Source organism: Pseudophryne corroboree, unplaced genomic scaffold, assembly GCF_028390025.1.
Source record: "Pseudophryne corroboree isolate aPseCor3 unplaced genomic scaffold, aPseCor3.hap2 scaffold_129, whole genome shotgun sequence".
NCBI lineage: Eukaryota > Metazoa > Chordata > Amphibia > Anura > Myobatrachidae > Pseudophryne > Pseudophryne corroboree.
Window position 1 is genome coordinate 185,895 of NW_026967915.1, and position 19,063 is coordinate 204,957.

Consider the following 19,063-nt stretch of genomic DNA (forward strand, 5'->3'; position numbering starts at 1 on the left):
GGTAGAATATTATAATCAATGACTAATGACATAAGAAAAAGGACAAAAACTGTAAACAAAGCTGCTCCAGGTGAGGCTTGAATTCACAACCTTGACATTGCTCAACAGATACTGTCTTTTATGTACCACACTCTGACCAATTGCACCACTGGAGCACTTTGCAGCATGAAACGGTTATGCTAGATGTGGATTTGATTCAATACAATCAGTACAGTCATAAGAATTTAAAAAGAAAATCATTTTTGGTGATGAATGATGAGCAACAAATTAACATGCATGCCAGATGGCACTTGAATAAGCTGTCCACAGTGATAGAAAAGTAAAAAAAAAAACCACAACAATGTTACAATAAATGTCATTTTTAGCTTCTGTGGTCATGTTTTTGCAATCTAAAAACTACAAGACTGTTGTACAGTTGAAGCAAGGATAAAATGTCAACTCTAGTGATGACACAGCTGCTTTAATGAATTACACCACAGATGGGACTTGAACCCACAATCCCTGGCTTAGGAGGCCAGTGCCTTATCCATTAAGCCACTGGGGCTTACTGACTTTCTCATTCAAGACTGATAGGTTTTTAATAGTCAATTATTTATTTTTGAGAAAAAGTGAAGCTGTTTACTGTGTTCTTTGCATTACCAAGTCCAGCAAGAAATGTGCTGGTACTACCCAGAGCTGTCAGTATGGATTATCATGCTATATTGCAAAAAATCAATTTGATGCAACTGCTTTACCTACAGTATGTTAATCTTTTCCATTGTTGTTTTGTTGGCTGACTGAAGGAAGATTTGCAGTGCATTTGAACCAAAGCAGATGTGTGCTGACAACTTAAATTCACAATCATGTTTGTGTTTTCTCTTTCTTTCTTTCTTTCTTTCTTTCTTTCTTTCTTTCTTTCTTTCTTTCTTTCTTTCTTTCTTTCTTTCTTCCTTCCATCCTTTGTAATATCATATTAAATATTAAGGTAGAAGATTATAATCAATGACTAATGACATAAGAAAAAGGAAAAAAATTGTAAACAAAGCTGCTCCAGGTGAGGCTTGAATTCACAACCTTGACATTGCTCAACAGATAATGTCTTATAAGTACCACACTCTGACCAATTGCACCACTGGAGCACTTCGCAGCATGAAACAGTTATGCTAGATGTGGATTTTATTCAATACAATCAGTACAGTCATAAGAATTTAAAAAGAAAATCATTTTTGGTGGTGAATGATGAGCAACAAAGGAACATGCATGCCAGAAGGCACTTGAATAAGCTGTCCACAGTGATAGAAAAGTAAAAAAAAACCACAACAATGTTATAATAAATGACATTTTTAGCTTCTATGGTCATGTTTTTGCAATCTAAACACTACACGACTGTTGTAAAGTTGAAGCAAGGATAAAATATCAACTCTAGTGATGACACAACTGCTTTAATGAGTTCCACCCCAGAGGGGTCTTGAACCCACAATCCCTGTCTTAGGAGGCCAGTGCCGTATCCATTAGGCCACTGGTACTTACTGACTTTCTCATTCAAGACTGATAGGTTTTTAATAGTCAATTATTTATTTTTGAGAAAAAGTGAAGCTGTTTACTGTGTTCTTTGCATTACCAAGTCCAGCAAGAAATGTGCTGGTACTATCCAGAGCTGTCAGTATGGATTATCATGCTATATTGCAAAAAATCTATTTGATGCAACTGCTTTACCAACAGTGTGTTAATCTTTTCAATTGCTGTTTTGTTGGCTGACTGAAGGAAGATATGCAGTGCATTTGAACCAAAGCAGATGTGTGCTGACAACTTACATTCATAATCATGTTGGTGTTTTTTCTTTCTTTCTTTCTTTCTTTCTTTCTTTCTTTCTTTCTTTCTTTCTTTCTTTCTTTCTTTCTTTCTTTCTTTCTTTCTTTCTTTCTTTCTTTCTTTCTTCCATCCTTTGTAATATCATATTAAATATTAAGGTAGAAGATTATAATCAATGACTAATGACATAAGAAAAAGGACAAAAACTGTAAACAAAGCTGCTCCAGGTGAGGCTTGAATTCACAACCTTGACATTGCTCAACAGATAATGTCTTATAAGTACCACACTCTAACCAATTGCACCACTGGAGCACTTCGCAGCATGAAACGGTTATGCTAGATGTGGATTTGATTCAATACAATCAGTACAGTCATTAGAATTTAAAAAGAAAATCATTTTTGGTGATGAATGATGAGCAACAAAGGAACATGCATGCCAGATGGCACTTGAATAAGCTGTCCACAGTGATAGAAAAGTAAAAAAAACTCACAACAATGTTATAATAAATGTCATTTTTAGCTTCTATGGTCATGTTTTTGCAATCTAAACACTACAAGACTGTTTAAAGTTGAAGCAAGGATAAAATATCAACTCTAGTGATGACACAGCTGCTTTAATGAGTTCCACCCCAGATAGGTCTTGAACCCACAATCCCTGTCTTAGAAGGCCAGTGCCGTATCCTTTAGGCCACTGGTGCTTAATGACTTTCTCATTCAAGACTGATAGGTTTTTAATAGTCAATTATTTATTTTTGAGAAAAAGTGAAGCTGTTTACTGTGTTCTTTGCATTACCAAGTCCAGCAAGAAATGTGCTGGTACTATCCAGAGCTGTCAGTATGGATTATCATGCTATATTGCAAAAAATCTATTTGATGCAACTGCTTTACCAACAGTGTGTTAATCTTTTCAATTTATGTTTTGTTGGCTGACTTAAGGAAAATATGCAGTGCATTTGAACCAAAGCAGATGTGTGCCGACAACTTAAATTCACAATCATGTTTGTGTTTTCTCCTTCTTTCTTTCTTTCTTTCTTTCTTTCTTTCTTTCTTTCTTTCTTTCTTTCTTTCTTTCTTTCTTTCTTTCTTTCTTTCTTCCTTCCATCCTTTGTAATATCATATTAAATATTAAGGTAGAAGATTATAATCAATGACTAATGACATAAGAAAAAGGAAAAAAACTGTAAACAAAGCTTCTCCAGGTGAGACTTGAATTCACAAACTTGACATTTCTCAACAGATAATGTCTTATAAGTACCACGCGCTGTCTAATTGCACCACTGGAGCACTTAGCAGCATAAAATGGTTATGCTAGATGTGGATTTTATTCAATACAATCAGTACAGTCATAAGAATTTAAAAAGAAAATCATTTTTGGTGATGAATGATGAGCAACAAAAGATCATGCATGCCAGATGGCACTTGAATAAGCTTTCCACAGTGATAGAAAAGTAAAAAAAAAGATCACAACAATGTTATAATAAATGTCATTTTTTAGCTTCGGTGGTCATTTTTTTGCAATCTAAACACTACAAGATGGTTGTACAGTTAAAGCAAGGATAAAATATAAACTGTAGCGATGAGACAGCTGCATTAATGACTTCCACCCCAGATGGGACTTGAACCCTCAACCTCTGGCTTAGGAGGCCAGTGCTTTATCCATTAGGCCACTGGTGCTTACTGAGGTTCTCATTGAAGACTGATGGGTTTTTAATAGTCAATTATTTATTTTTGAGAAAAAGTGAAGCTGTTTACTGTGTTCTTTGTATGATGAAGTCCAGCAAGAAATGTGCTGGTACTATCCAGAGCTGTCAGTATGGATTATCATGCTATATTGCAAAAAATCTATTTGATGCAACTGCTTTACCAACAGTGTGTTAATCTTTTCAATTGCTGTTTTGTTGGCTGACTGAAGGAAGATATGCAGTGCATTTGAACCAAAGCAGATGTGTGCTGACAACTTACATTCATAATCATGTTGGTGTTTTTTCTTTCTTTCTTTCTTTCTTTCTTTCTTTCTTTCTTTCTTTCTTTCTTTCTTTCTTTCTTTTTTTCTTTCTTCCTTTGTAATATCATATTAAATATTAAGGTAGAAGATTATAATCAATTACTAATGACATAAGAAAAAGGAAATAACCTGTAAACAAAGCTTCTCCAGGTGAGGCTTGATTTCACAACCTTGACATTGCTCAACAGATACTGTCTTATAAGTACCATGCGCTGACCAATTGCACCACTGGAGCACTTAGCAGCATGAAACGGTTATGCTAGATGTGGATTTTATGCAATACAATCAGTACAGTCATAAGAATTTAAAAAGAAAATCATTTTTGGTGATGAATGATGAGCAACAAAGGAACATGCATGCCAGATGGCACTTGAATAAGCTGTCCACAGTGATAGAAAAGTAAAAAAAAAACCACAACAATGATATAATAAATGTAATTTTTAGCTTCTGTGGTCAAGTTTTTGCAATCTAAACACTACAAGACTGTTGTACAGTTGAAGCAAGGATAAAATATCAACTCTAGTGATGACACAGCTGCTTTAATGAGTTCCAACCCAGATAGGACTTGAACCCACAATCCCTAGCTTAGAAGGTCAGTGCTTTAACAATTAGGCCACTGGGGCTTACTGACTTTCTCATTCAAGACTGATAGGTTTTTAATAGTCAATTATTTATTTTTGAGAAAAAGTGAAGCTGTTTACTGTGTTCTTTGCATTACCAAGTCCAGCAAGAAATGTGCTGGTACTATCCAGAGCTGTCAGTATGGATTATCATGCTATATTGCAAAAAATCTATTTGATGCAACTGCTTTACCAACAGTGTGTTAATCTTTTCAATTGCTGTTTTGTTGGCTGACTGAAGGAAGATATGCAGTGCATTTGAACCAAAGCAGATGTGTGCTGACAACTTAAATTCACAATCATGTTTGTGTTTTCTCTTTCTTTCTTTCTTTCTTTCTTTCTTTCTTTCTTTCTTTCTTTCTTTCTTTCTTTCTTTCTTTCTTTCTTCCATCCTTTGTAATATCATATTAAATATTAAGGTAGAATATTATAATCAATGACTAATGACATAAGAAAAAGGACAAAAACTGTAAACAAAGCTGCTCCAGGTGAGGCTTGAATTCACAACCTTGACATTGCTCAACAGATACTGTCTTTTATGTACCACACTCTGACCAATTGCACCACTGGAGCACTTCGCAGCATGAAACGGTTATGCTAGATGTGGATTTGATTCAATACAATCAGTACAGTCATAAGAATTTAAAAAGAAAATAATTTTTGGTGATGAATGATGAGCAACAAATTAACATGCATGCCAGATGGCACTTGAATAAGCTGTCCACAGTGATAGAAAAGTAAAAAAAAACCCTCAACAATGTTATAATAAATGTAATTTTTAGCATCTATGGTCATGTTTTTGCAATCTAAACACTACACGACTGTTGTAAAGTTGAAGCAAGGATAAAATATCAACTCTAGTGATGACACAGCTGCTTTAATGAGTTCCACCCCAGATGGGTCTTGAACCCACAATCCCTGTCTTAGGAGGCTAGTGCCTTATCCATTAGGCCACTGGTGCTTACTGACTTTCTCATTCAAGACTGATAGGTTTTTAATAGTCAATTATTTATTTTTGAGAAAAAGTGAAGCTGTTTACTGTGTTCTTTGCATTACCAAGTCCAGCAAGAAATGTGCGGGTACTATCCAGAGCTGTCAGTATGGATTATCATGCTATATTGCAAAAAATCTATTTGATGCAACTGCTTTACCAACAGTGTGTTAATCTTTTCAATTGCTGTTTTGTTGGCTAACTGAAGGAAGATATGCAGTGCATTTGAACCAAAGCAGATGTGTGCTGACAACTTACATTCATAACCATGTTTGTGTTTTTCTTTCTTTCTTTCTTTCTTTCTTTCTTTCTTTCTTTCTTTCTTTCTTTCTTTCTTTCTTTCTTTCTTTCTTTCTTTCTTTCTTTCTTCCATCCTTTGTAATATCATATTAAATATTAAGGTAGAAGATTATAATCAATGACTAATGACATAAGAAAAAGGAAAAAAAAACTGTAAACAAAGCTGCTACAGGTGAGGCTTGAATTCTAACCTTGACATTGCTCAACATATAATGTCTTATAAGTACCCCACTCTGACCAATTGCACCACTGGAGCGCTTCACAGCATGAAACAGTTATGCTAGATGTGGATTTTATTCAATACAATCAGTACAGTCATAAGAATTTAAAAAGAAAATCATTTTTGGTGGTGAATGATGAGCAACAAAGGAACATGCATGCTAGAAGGCACTTGAATAAGCTGTCCACAGTGATAGAAAAGTAAAAAAAAAAACAACAATGTTATAATAAATGTCATTTTTAGCTTCTTTGGTCATGTTTTTGCAATCTAAACACTACAAGACTGTTGTAAAGTTGAAGCAAGGATAAAATATCAACTCTAGTGATGACACAGCTGCTTTAATGAGTTCCACCCCAGATGGGTCTTGAACCCACAATCCTATTTTAGGAGGCCAGTGCCGTATCCATTAGGCCACCGGTGCTTACTGACTTACTCATTCAAGACTAATAGGTTTTTAATAGTCAATTATTTATTTTTGAGAAAAAGTGAAGCTGTTTACTGTGTTCTTTGCATTACCAAGTCCAGCAAGAAATGTGCTGGTACTATCCAGAGCTGTCAGTATGGATTATCATGCTATATTGCAAAAAATCTATTTGATGCAACTGCTTTACCAAAAGTGTGTTAATCTTTTCAATTGATGTTTTGTTGGCTGACTGAAGGAAGATATGCAGTGCATTTGAACCAAAGCAGATGTGTGCTGACAACTTAAATTCACAATCATGTTTGTGTTTTCTCTTTCTTTCTTTCTTTCTTTCTTTCTTTCTTTCTTTCTTTCTTTCTTTCTTTCTTTCTTTCTTTCTTTCTTTCTTTCTTTCTTTCTTTCTTTCTTTCTTTCTTCCATCCTTTGTAATATCATATTAAATATTAAGGTAGAATATTATAATCAACGACTAATGACATAAGAAAAAGGACAAAAACTGTAAACAAATCTGCTCCAGGTGAGGCTTGAATTCACAACCTTGACATTGCTCAACAGATACTGTCTTTTATGTACCATACTCTGACCAATTGCACCACTGGAGCACTTCGCAGCATGAAACGGTTATGCTAGATGTGGATTTTATTCAATACAATCAGTACAGTCATAAGAATTTAGAAAGAAAATAATTTTTGGTGGTGAATGATGAGCAACAAAGGAACATGCATGCCAGATGGCACTTGAATAAGCTGTCCACAGTGATAGAAAAGTAAAAAAAAAAAACACCACAACAATGTTATAATAAATGTCATTTTTAGCTTCTGTGGTCATGTTTTTGCAATCTAAACACTACAAGACCGTTGTACAGTTGAAGCAAGGATAAAATATCAACTCTAGTGATGACATAGCTGCTTTAAGGAGTTCCACCCCTGATGGGACTTGAACCCACAATCCCTGTCTTAAGAGGCCAGTGCTTTATCCATTAGGCCACTGGTGCTTACTGACTTACTCATTCAAGACTGATAGGTTTTTAACAGTCAATTATTTATTTTTGAGAAAAAGTGAAGCTGTTTACTGTGTTCTTTGCATTACCAAGTCCAGCATGAAATGTGCTGGTACTATCCAGAGCTATCAGTATGGATTATCATGCTATATTGCTAAAAATCTATTTGATGCAACTGCTTTACCAACAGTGTGTTAATCATTTCAATTGATGTTTTGTTGGCTGACTGAAGGAAGATATGTAGTGCATTTGAACCAAAGCAGATGTGTGCTGACAACTTAAATTCACAATCATGTTTGTGTTTTTTCTTTCTTTCTTTCTTTCTTTCTTTCTTTCTTTCTTTCTTTCTTTCTTTCTTTCTTTCTTTCTTTCTTTCTTTCTTTCTTTCTTTCTTTCTTTCTTTCTTTCTTTCTTTCTTTCTTTCTTCCATCCTTTGTAATATCATATTAAATATTAAGGTAGAATATTATAATCAACGACTAATGACATAAGAAAAAGGACAAAAACTGTAAACAAAGCTGCTCCAGGTGAGGCTTGAATTCACAACCTTGACATTGCTCAACAGATACTGACTTTTATGTACCACACTCTGACCAATTGCACCACTGGAGCACTTCGCAGCATGAAACGGTTATGCTAGATGTGGATTTTATTCAATACAATCAGTACAGTCATAAGAATTTAGAAAGAAAATAATTTTTGGTGGTGAATGATGAGCAACAAAGGAACATGCATGCCAGAAGGCACTTGAATAAGCTGTCCACAGTGATAGAAAAGTAAAAAAAAAACCACAACAATGTTATAATAAATGTCATTTTTAGCTTCTATGGTCATGTTTTTGCAATCTAAACACTACACGACTGTTGTAAAGTTGAAGCAAGGATAAAATATCCACTCTAGTGATGACACAGCTGCTTTAATGAGTTCCACTCCAGATGGGTCTTGAACCCACAATCCCTGTCTTATGAGGCCAGTGCCGTATCCATTAGGCCACTGGTGCTTACTGACTTTCTCATTCAAGACTGATAGGTTTTTAATAGTCAATTATTTATTTTTGAGAAAAAGTGAAGCTGTTTACTGTGTTCTTTGCATTACCAAGTCCAGCAAGAAATGTGCTGGTACTATCCAGAGCTGTCAGTATGGATTATCATGCTATATTGCAAAAAATCTATTTGATGCAACTGCTTTACCAACAGTGTGTTAATCTTTTCAATTGATGTTTTGTTGGCTGACTGAAGGAAGATATGCAGTGCATTTGAACCAAAGCAGATGTGTGCTGACAACTTAAATTCACAATCATGTTTGTGTTTTCTCTTTCTTTCTTTCTTTCTTTCTTTCTTTCTTTCTTTCTTTCTTTCTTTCTTTCTTTCTTTCTTTCTTTCTTTCTTCCATCCTTTGTAATATCATATTAAATATTAAGGTAGAATATTATAATCAATGACTAATGACATAAGAAAAAGGACAAAAACTGTAAACAAAGCTGCTCCAGGTGAGGCTTGAATTCACAACCTTGACATTGCTCAACAGATACTGTCTTTTATGTACCACACTCTGACCAATTGCACCACTGGAGCACTTCGCAGCATGAAACGGTTATGCTAGATGTGGATTTGATTCAATACAATCAGTACAGTCATAAGAATTTAAAAAGAAAATAATTTTTGGTGATGAATGATGAGCAACAAATTAACATGCATGCCAGATGGCACTTGAATAAGCTGTCCACAGTGATAGAAAAGTAAAAAAAAAACCACAACAATGTTATAATAAATGTAATTTTTAGCTTCTATGGTCATGTTTTTGCAATCTAAACACTACACGACTGTTGTAAAGTTGAAGCAAGGATAAAATATCAACTCTAGTGATGACACAGCTGCTTTAATGAGTTCCACCCCAGATGGGTCTTGAACCCACAATCCCTGTCTTAGGAGGCTAGTGCCTTATCCATTAGGCCACTGGTGCTTACTGACTTTCTCATTCGAGACTGATAGGTTTTTAATAGTCAATTATTTATTTTTGAGAAAAAGTGAAGCTGTTTACTGTGTTCTTTGCATTACCAAGTCCAGCAAGAAATGTGCGGGTACTATCCAGAGCTGTCAGTATGGATTATCATGCTATATTGCAAAAAATCTATTTGATGCAACTGCTTTACCAACAGTGTGTTAATCTTTTCAATTGCTGTTTTGTTGGCTGACTGAAGGAAGATATGCAGTGCATTTGAACCAAAGCAGATGTGTGCTGACAACTTACATTCATAACCATGTTTGTGTTTTTTCTTTCTTTCTTTCTTTCTTTCTTTCTTTCTTTCTTTCTTTCTTTCTTTCTTTCTTTCTTTCTTTCTTTCTTTCTTCCATCCTTTGTAATATCATATTAAATATTAAGGTAGAAGATTATAATCAATGACTAATGACATAAGAAAAAGGAAAAAAAACTGTAAACAAAGCTGCTCCAGGTGAGGCTTGACATTGCTCAACATATAATGTCTTATAAGTACCACACTCTGACCAATTGCACCACTGGAGCGCTTCACAGCATGAAACAGTTATGCTAGATGTGGATTTTATTCAATACAATCAGTACAGTCATAAGAATTTAAAAAGAAAATCATTTTTGGTGGTGAATGATGAGCAACAAAGGAACATGCATGCTAGAAGGCACTTGAATAAGCTGTCCACAGTGATAGAAAAGTAAAAAAAAAAACAACAATGTTATAATAAATGTCATTTTTAGCTTCTTTGGTCATGTTTTTGCAATCTAAACACTACACGACTGTTGTAAAGTTGAAGCAAGGATAAAATATCAACTCTAGTGATGACACAGCTGCTTTAATGAGTTCCACCCCAGATGGGTCTTGAACCCACAATCCTATTTTAGGAAGCCAGTGCCGTATCCATTAGGCCACCGGTGCTTACTGACTTACTCATTCAAGACTGATAGGTTTTTAATAGTCAATTATTTATTTTTGAGAAAAAGTGAAGCTGTTTACTGTGTTCTTTGCATTACCAAGTCCAGCAAGAAATGTGCTGGTACTATCCAGAGCTGTCAGTATGGATTATCATGCTATATTGCAAAAAATCTATTTGATGCAACTGCTTTACCAACAGTGTGTTAATCTTTTCAATTGATGTTTTGTTGGCTGACTGAAGGAAGATATGCAGTGCATTTGAACCAAAGCAGATGTGTGCTGACAACTTAAATTCACAATCATGTTTGTGTTTTCTCTTTCTTTCTTTCTTTCTTTCTTTCTTTCTTTCTTTCTTTCTTTCTTTCTTTCTTTCTTTCTTTCTTTCTTCCATCCTTTGTAATATCATATTAAATATTAAGGTAGAATATTATAATCAACGACTAATGACATAAGAAAAAGGACAAAAACTGTAAACAAATCTGCTCCAGGTGAGGCTTGAATTCACAACCTTGACATTGCTCAACAGATACTGTCTTTTATGTACCACACTCTGACCAATTGCACCACTGGAGCACTTCGCAGCATGAAACGGTTATGCTAGATGTGGATTTTATTCAATACAATCAGTACAGTCATAAGAATTTAGAAAGAAAATAATTTTTGGTGGTGAATGATGAGCAACAAAGGAACATGCATGCCAGATGGCACTTGAATAAGCTGTCCACAGTGATAGAAAAGTAAAAAAAAAAAACACCACAACAATGTTATAATAAATGTCATTTTTAGCTTCTGTGGTTATGTTTTTGCAATCTAAACACTACAAGACCGTTGTACAGTTGAAGCAAGGATAAAATATCAACTCTAGTGATGACATAGCTGCTTTAAGGAGTTCCACCCCTGATGGGACTTGAACCCACAATCCCTGTCTTAAGAGGCCAGCGCTTTATCCATTAGGCCACTGGTGCTTACTGACTTACTCATTCAAGACTGATAGGTTTTTAACAGTCAATTATTTATTTTTGAGAAAAAGTGAAGCTGTTTACTGTGTTCTTTGCATTACCAAGTCCAGCATGAAATGTGCTGGTACTATCCAGAGCTATCAGTATGGATTATCATGCTATATTGCTAAAAATCTATTTGATGCAACTGCTTTACCAACAGTGTGTTAATCTTTTCAATTGATGTTTTGTTGGCTGACTGAAGGAAGATATGTAGTGCATTTGAACCAAAGCAGATGTGTGCTGACAACTTAAATTCACAATCATGTTTGTGTTTTTTCTTTCTTTCTTTCTTTCTTTCTTTCTTTCTTTCTTTCTTTCTTTCTTTCTTTCTTTCTTTCTTTCTTTCTTTCTTTCTTCCATCCTTTGTAATATCATATTAAATATTAAGGTAGAATATTATAATCAACGACTAATGACATAAGAAAAAGGACAAAAACTGTAAACAAAGCTGCTCCAGGTGAGGCTTGAATTCACAACCTTGACATTGCTCAACAGATACTGTCTTTTATGTACCACACTCTGACCAATTGCACCACTGGAGCACTTCGCAGCATGAAACGGTTATGCTAGATGTGGATTTTATTCCATACAATCAGTACAGTCATAAGAATTTAGAAAGAAAATAATTTTTGGTGGTGAATGATGAGCAACAAAGGAACATGCATGCCAGAAGGCACTTGAATAAGCTGTCCACAGTGATAGAAAAGTAAAAAAAAAACCACAACAATGTTATAATAAATGTCATTTTTAGCTTCTATGGTCATGTTTTTGCAATCTAAACACTACACGACTGTTGTAAAGTTGAAGCAAGGATAAAATATCAACTCTAGTGATGACACAGCTGCTTTAATGAGTTCCACTCCAGATGGGTCTTGAACCCACAATCCCTGTCTTATAAGGCCAGTGCCGTATCCATTAGGCCACTGGTGCTTACTGACTTTCTCATTCAAGACTGATAGGTTTTTAATAGTCAATTATTTATTTTTGAGAAAAAGTGAAGCTGTTTACTGTGTTCTTTGCATTACCAAGTCCAGCAAGAAATGTGCTGGTACTATCCAGAGCTGTCAGTATGGATTATCATGCTATATTGCAAAAAATCTATTTGATGCAACTGCTTTAGCAACAGTGTGTTAATCTTTTCCATTGCTGTTTTGTTGGCTGACTGAAGGAATATATGCAGTGCATTTGAACCAAAGCAGATGTGTGCTGACAACTTACATTCATAATCATGTTTGTGTTTTTTCTTTATCTTTCTTTCTTTCTTTCTTTCTTTCTTTCTTTCTTTCTTTCTTTCTTTCTTTCTTTCTTTCTTTCTTTCTTCCTTTCTTTCTTTCTTTCTTTCTTTCTTTCTTTCTTTCTTTCTTTCTTTCTTTCTTTCTTTCTTCCATCCTTTGTAATATCATATTAAATATTAAGGTAGAAGATTATAATCAATGACTAATGACATAAGAAAAAGGAAAAAAACTGTAAACAAAGCTGCTCCAGGTGAGGCTTGAATTCACAACCTTGACATTGCTCAACAGATAATGTCTTATAAGTACCACACTCTGACCAATTGCACCACTGGAGCACTTTGCAGCATGAAACAGTTATGCTAGATGTGGATTTTATTCAATACAATCAGTACAGTCATAAGAATTTAAAAAGAAAATCATTTTTGGTGGTGAATGATGAGCAACAAAGGAACATGCATGCCAGAAGGCACTTGAATAAGCTGTCCACAGTGATAGAAAAGTAAAAAAAAACCACAACAATGTTATAATAAATGTCATTTTTAGCTTCTATGGTCATGTTTTTGCAATCTAAACACTACACGACTGTTGTAAAGTTGAAGCAAGGATAAAATACCAACTCTAGTGATGACACAGGTGCTTTAATGAGTTCCACCCCAGATGGGTCTTGAACCCACAATCCCTGTCTTAGGAGGCCAGGGCCGTATCCATTAGGCCACTGGTGCTTACTGACTTTCTCATTCAAGACTGATAGGTTTTTAATAGTCAATTATTTATTTTTGAGAAAAAGTGAAGCTGTTTACTGTGTTCTTTGCATTACCAAGTCCAGCAAGAAATGTGCTGGTACTATCCAGAGCTGTCAGTATGGATTATCATGCTATATTGCAAAAAATCTATTTGATGCAACTGCTTTACCAACAGTGTGTTAATCTTTTCAATTGATGTTTTGTTGGCTGACTGAAGGAAGATATGCAGTGCATTTGAACCAAAGCAGATGTGTGCTGACAACTTAAATTCACAATCATGTTTGTGTTTTTTCTTTCTTTCTTTCTTTCTTTCTTTCTTTCTTTCTTTCTTTCTTTCTTTCTTTCTTTCTTTTTTTCTTTCTTTCTTTCTTTCCTTTTTTTCTTTCTTTCTTTCTTTCTTTCTTTCTTTCTTTCTTTCTTTCTTTCTTTCTTTCTTTCTTCCATCCTTTGTAATATCATATTAAATTTTAAGGTAGAATATTATAATCAATGACTAATGACATAAGAAAAAGGACAAAAACTGTAAACAAAGCTGCTCCAGGTGAGGCTTGAATTCACAACCTTGACATTGCTCAACAGATACTGTCTTATAAGTACCACGCTCTGACCAATTGCACCACTGGAGCACTTCGCAGTATGAAACGGTTATGCTAGATGTGGATTTGATTCAATACAATCAGTACAGTCATAAGAATTTAAAAAGAAAATCATTTTTGGTGATGAATGATGAGCAACAAAGGAACATGCATGCCAGATTGCACTTGAATAAGCTGTCCACAGTGATAGAAAAGTAAAAAAAAAAAAACCACAACAATGTTATAATAAATGTCATTTTTAGCTTCTGTGGTCATGTTTTTGCAATCTAAACACTACAAGACTGTTGTACAGTTGAAGCAAGGATAAAATATCAACTCTAGTGATGACACAGCTGCTTTAATGAGTTCCACCCCAGATGGGTCTTGAAGCCACAATCCCTGTCTTAGGAGGCCAGTGCCTTATCCATTAGGCCACTGGTGCTTACTGACTTTCTCATTCAAGACTCATAAGTTTTTAATAGTCAATTATTTATTTTTGAGAAAAAGTGAAGCTGTTTACTGTGTTCTTTGCATTACCAAGTCCAGCAAAAATGTGCTGGTACTATCCAGAGCTGTCAGTATGGATTATCATGCTATATTGCAAAAAATCTATTTGATGCAACTGCTTTACCAACAGTGTGTTAATCTTTTCAATTGCTGTTTTGTTGGCTGAATGAAGGAAGATATGCAGTGCATTTGAACCAAAGCAGATATGTGCTGACAACTTACATTCACAATCATGTTTGTGTTTTTTCTTTCTTTCTTTCTTTCTTTCTTTCTTTCTTTCTTTCTTTCTTTCTTTCTTTCTTTCTTTCTTTCTTTCTATCTTTCTTTCTTTCTTTCTTTCTTTCTTTCTTTCTTTCTTTCTTTCTTTCTTTCTTTCTTTCTTTCTTCCATCCTTTGTAATATCATATTAAATATTAAGGTAGAAGATTATAATCAATGACTAATAACATAAGCAAAAGGAAAAAAACTGTAAACAAAGCTGCTCCAGGTGAGGCTTGAATTCACAACCTTGACATTGCTCAACAGATACTGTCTTATAAGTACCACACGCTGACCAATTGCACCACTGGAGCACTTAGCAGCATTAAACGGTTTTGCTAGATGTGGATTTTATTCAATACAATCAGTACAGTCTTAAGAATTTAAAATGAAAATCATTTTTGGTGGTGAATGATGAGCAACAAAGGAACATGCAAGCCAGATGGCACTTGAATAAGCTGTCCACAGTGATTGAAAAGTAAAAAAAAAACCCACAACAATGTTATAATAAATGTCATTTTTAGCTTCTGTGGTCATGTTTTTGCAATCTAAACACTACAAGACTGTTGTACAGTTGAAGCAAGGATACAATATCAACTCTAGTGACGACACAGCTGCTTTAATGAGTTCCACCCCAGATGGGTCTTGAAGCCACAATCCCTGTCTTAGGAGGCCAGTGCCTTATCCATTAGGCCACTGGTGCTTACTGACTTTCTCATTCAAGACTCATAGGTTTTTAATAGTCAATTATTTATTTTTGAGAAAAAGTGAAGCTGTTTACTGTGTTCTTTGTGTTACCAAGTCCAGCAAGAAATGTGCTGGTACTATCCAGAGCTGTCAGTATGGATTATCATGCTATATTGCAAAAAAACAATTTGATGCAACCGCTTTACCTACAGTATGTTAATCTTTTCCATTGTTGTTTTGTTGGCTGACTGAAGGAAGATATGCAGTGCATTTGAACCAAAGCAGATGTGTGCTGACAACTTAATTTCACAATCAAGTTTGTGTTTTTTCTTTCTTTCTTTCTTTCTTTCTTTCTTTCTTTCTTTCTTTCTTTCTTTCTTTCTTTCTTTCTTTCTTTCTTTCTTTCTTGTCTTAGGAGGCCAGTGCCTTATCCATTAGGCCACTGGTGCTTACTGACTTTCTCATTCAAGACTCATAGGTTTTTAATAGTCAATTATTTATTTTTGAGAAAAAGTGAAGCTGTTTACTGTGTTCTTTGCATTACCAAGTCCAGCATGAAATGTGCTGGTACTTTCCAGAGCTATCAGTATGGATTATCATGCTATATTGCTAAAAATCTATTTGATGCAACTGCTTTACCAACAGTGTGTTAATTTTTTCAATTGTTGTTTTGTTGGCTGACTGAAGGAAGATATGTAGTGCATTTGAACCAAAGCAGATGTGTGCTGACAACTTAAATTCACAATCATGTTTGTGTTTTCTCTTTCTTTCTTTCTTTCTTTCTTTCTTTCTTTCTTTCTTTCTTTCTTTCTTTCTTTCTTTCTTTCTTTCTTCCATCCTTTGTAATATCATATTAAATATTAAGGTAGAATATTATAATCAATGACTAATGACATAAGAAAAAGGACAAAAACTGTAAACAAAGCTGCTCCAGGTGAGGCTTGAATTCACAACCTTGACATTGCTCAACAGATACTGTCTTTTATGTACCACACTCTGACCAATTGCACCACTGGAGCACTTCGCAGCATGAAACGGTAATGCTAGATGTGGATTTGATTCAATACAATCAGTACAGTCATAAGAATTTAAAAAGAAAATAATTTTTGGTGATGAATGATGAGCAACAAATTAACATGCATGCCAGATGGCACTTGAATAAGCTGTCCACAGTGATAGAAAAGTAAAAAAAAAACCACAAAAATGTTATAATAAATGTAATTTTTAGCTTCTATGGTCATGTTTTTGCAATCTAAACACTACACGACTGTTGTAAAGTTGAAGCAAGGATAAAATATCAACTCTAGTGATGACACAGCTGCTTTAATGAGTTCCACCCCAGATGGGTCTTGAACCCACAATCCCTGTCTTAGGAGGCTAGTGCCTTATCCATTAGGCCACTGGTGCTTACTGACTTTCTCATTCAAGACTGATAGGTTTTTAATAGTCAATTATTTATTTTTGAGAAAAAGTGAAGCTGTTTACTGTGTTCTTTGCATTACCAAGTCCAGCAAGAAATGTGCGGGTACTATCCAGAGCTGTCAGTATGGATTATCATGCTATATTGCAAAAAATCTATTTGATGCAACTGCTTTACCAACAGTGTGTTAATCTTTTCAATTGCTGTTTTGTTGGCTGACTGAAGGAAGATATGCAGTGCATTTGAACCAAAGCAGATGTGTGCTGACAACTTACATTCATAACCATGTTTGTGTTTTTTCTTTCTTTCTTTCTTTCTTTCTTTCTTTCTTTCTTTCTTTCTTTCTTTCTTTCTTTCTTTCTTTTTTTCTTTCTTTCTTTCTTTCTTTCTTTCTTTCTTTCTTTCTTTCTTTCTTCCATCCTTTGTAATATCATATTAAATATTAAGGTAGAAGATTATAATCAATGACTAATGACATAAGAAAAAGGAAAAAAAAACTGTAAACAAAGCTGCTCCAGGTGAGGCTTGAATTCTAACCTTGACATTGCTCAACATATAATGTCTTATAAGTACCACACTCTGACCAATCGCACCACTGGAGCGCTTCACAGCATGAAACAGTTATGCTAGATGTGGATTTTATTCAATACAATCAGTACAGTCATAAGAATTTAAAAAGAAAATCATTTTTGGTGGTGAATGATAAGCAACAAAGGAACATGCATGCTAGAAGGCACTTGAATAAGCTGTCCACAGTGATAGAAAAGTAAAAAAAAAACAACAATGTTATAATAAATGTCATTTTTAGCTTCTTTGGTCATGTTTTTGCAATCTAAACACTACACGACTGTTGTAAAGTTGAAGCAAGGATAAAATATCAACTCTAGTGATGACACAGCTGCTTTAATGAGTTCCACCCCAGATGGGTCTTGAACCCACAATCCTATTTTAGGAGGCCAGTGCCGTATCCATTAGGCCACCGGTGCTTACTGACTTTCTCATTCAAGACTGATAGGTTTTTAATAGTCAATTATTTATTTTTGAGAAAAAGTGAAGCTGTTTACTGTGTTCTTTGCATTACCAAGTCCAGCAAGAAATGTGCTGGTACTATCCAGAGCTGTCAGTATGGATTATCATGCTATATTGCAAAAAATCTATTTGATGCAACTGTTTTTCCAACAGTGTGTTAATCTTTTCAATTGATGTTTTGTTGGCTGACTGAAGGAAGATATGCAGTGCATTTGAACCAAAGCAGATGTGTGCTGACAACTTAAATTCACAATCATGTTTGTGTTTTCTCTTTCTTTCTTTCTTTCTTTCTTTCTTTCTTTCTTTCTTTCTTTCTTTCTTTCTTTCTTTCTTTCTTTCTTTCTTTCTTTCTTTCTTTCTTTCTTTCTTCCATCCTTTGTAATATCATATTAAATATTAAGGTAGAATATTATAATCAACGACTAATGACATAAGAAAAAGGACAAAAACTGTAAACAAATCTGCTCCAGGTGAGGCTTGAATTCACAACCTTGACATTGCTCAACAGATACTGTCTTTTATGTACCACACTCTGACCAATTGCACCACTGGAGCACTTCGCAGCATGAAACGGTTATGCTAGATGTGGATTTTATTCAATACAATCAGTACAGTCATAAGAATTTAGAAAGAAAATAATTTTTGGTGGTGAATGATGAGCAACAAAGGAACATTCATGCCAGATGGCACTTGAATAAGCTGTCCACAGTGATAGAAAAGTAAAAAAAAAAAACACCACAACAATGTTATAATAAATGTCATTTTTAGCTTCTGTGGTCATGTTTTTGCAATCTAAACACTACAAGACCGTTGTACAGTTGAAGCAAGGATAAAATATCAACTCTAGTGATGACATAACTGCTTTAAGGAGTTCCACCCCTGATGGGACTTGAACCCACAATCCCTGTCTTAAAAGGCCAGCGCTTTATCCATTAGGCCACTGGTGCTTACTGACTTACTCATTCAAGACTGATAGGTTTTTAACAGTCAATTATTTATTTTTGAGAAAAAGTGAAGCTGTTTACTGTGTTCTTTGCATTACCAAGTCCAGCATGAAATGTGCTGGTACTATCCAGAGCTATCAGTATGGATTATCATGCTATATTGCTAAAAATCTATTTGATGCAACTGCTTTACCAACAGTGTGTTAATCTTTTCAATTGATGTTTTGTTGGCTGACTGAAGGAAGATATGTAGTGCATTTGAACCAAAGCAGATGTGTGCTGACAACTTAAATTCACAATCATGTTTGTGTTTTTTCTTTCTTTCTTTCTTTCTTTCTTTCTTTCTTTCTTTCTTTCTTTCTTTCTTTCTTTCTTTCTTTCTTTCTTTCTTTCTTTCTTTCTTTCTTTCTT

General features: G+C 34.7%; 1 non-coding gene across 1 annotated transcript; it reads right to left on the reverse strand.

The window, feature by feature from the left end:
* Window positions 1-471: 471 nt before the first annotated feature.
* Window positions 472-544, reverse strand: TRNAR-CCU (transfer RNA arginine (anticodon CCU)). Its single transcript has one exon. It is a non-coding gene; the product is annotated as a tRNA-Arg (tRNA).
* Between the last annotated feature and the right edge of the window lie 18,519 nt (window positions 545-19,063).